Source organism: Procambarus clarkii, chromosome 27 (assembly GCF_040958095.1).
Source record: "Procambarus clarkii isolate CNS0578487 chromosome 27, FALCON_Pclarkii_2.0, whole genome shotgun sequence".
In the NCBI taxonomy this organism is placed as follows: domain Eukaryota; kingdom Metazoa; phylum Arthropoda; class Malacostraca; order Decapoda; family Cambaridae; genus Procambarus; species Procambarus clarkii.
The window spans coordinates 21,418,251-21,418,935 of record NC_091176.1 but is presented as its reverse complement, the minus strand read 5'-3'; positions in this window follow the sequence as shown (position 1 = coordinate 21,418,935).

Here is a 685-nt window from a genome sequence, read left to right as displayed (position 1 = left end):
CAGCACTAAGCCTTGGGGTACCTATTTACTGCTAGGTGAACAGCGGCATTAGGTGAGAAAAAACGTGCCCAACGATTTCCTATCCCACCAGGGATATAAACTCGGGATCCTCGACTGTGAGTCGAGAATGAAGCCAACTGAATTACAGTGTTGACGTTAAGTTTTATGCGCATGTAATCTATTTTGGGTAAAATTATATTTCCAAAAGAAAAAAGAGCACTTAACCTTACTGATACATATGTTCAATACCTGTCAGAAACAAGAATATTTTATGTAGCAAATATGGCTCGTAAATATATCTCACTTGAACTGGAACGAGTCATACGAGCCGTTCGTGATCCGAATTTTGTCCTGCTTTACAAGCCAAATCCTTCATAGTTTGTAATCCTCATATCAGGAAATGGATGTAATGTTGGGGTTGCAAGATATTTGAAGCTTATTGAATACATGTACTTTCGTCTGGGGGTGATGACTTAATCCGCTTAAAGAATTAAACGAATCACGGGGGACAGCAAAAGGTTTTAATAACTTGCCCCATGTGACGAGATTACATTGGTTGATTCTTCATATAAATACTCACTGCTTTTTATTTATCGCATACAGTGTAAGATCGTTTGTAGTTTGTAGTATTTTGTTATAACAGTCATTTATGTAACACGTTCCATTAACTCTAAAACAAATAAAT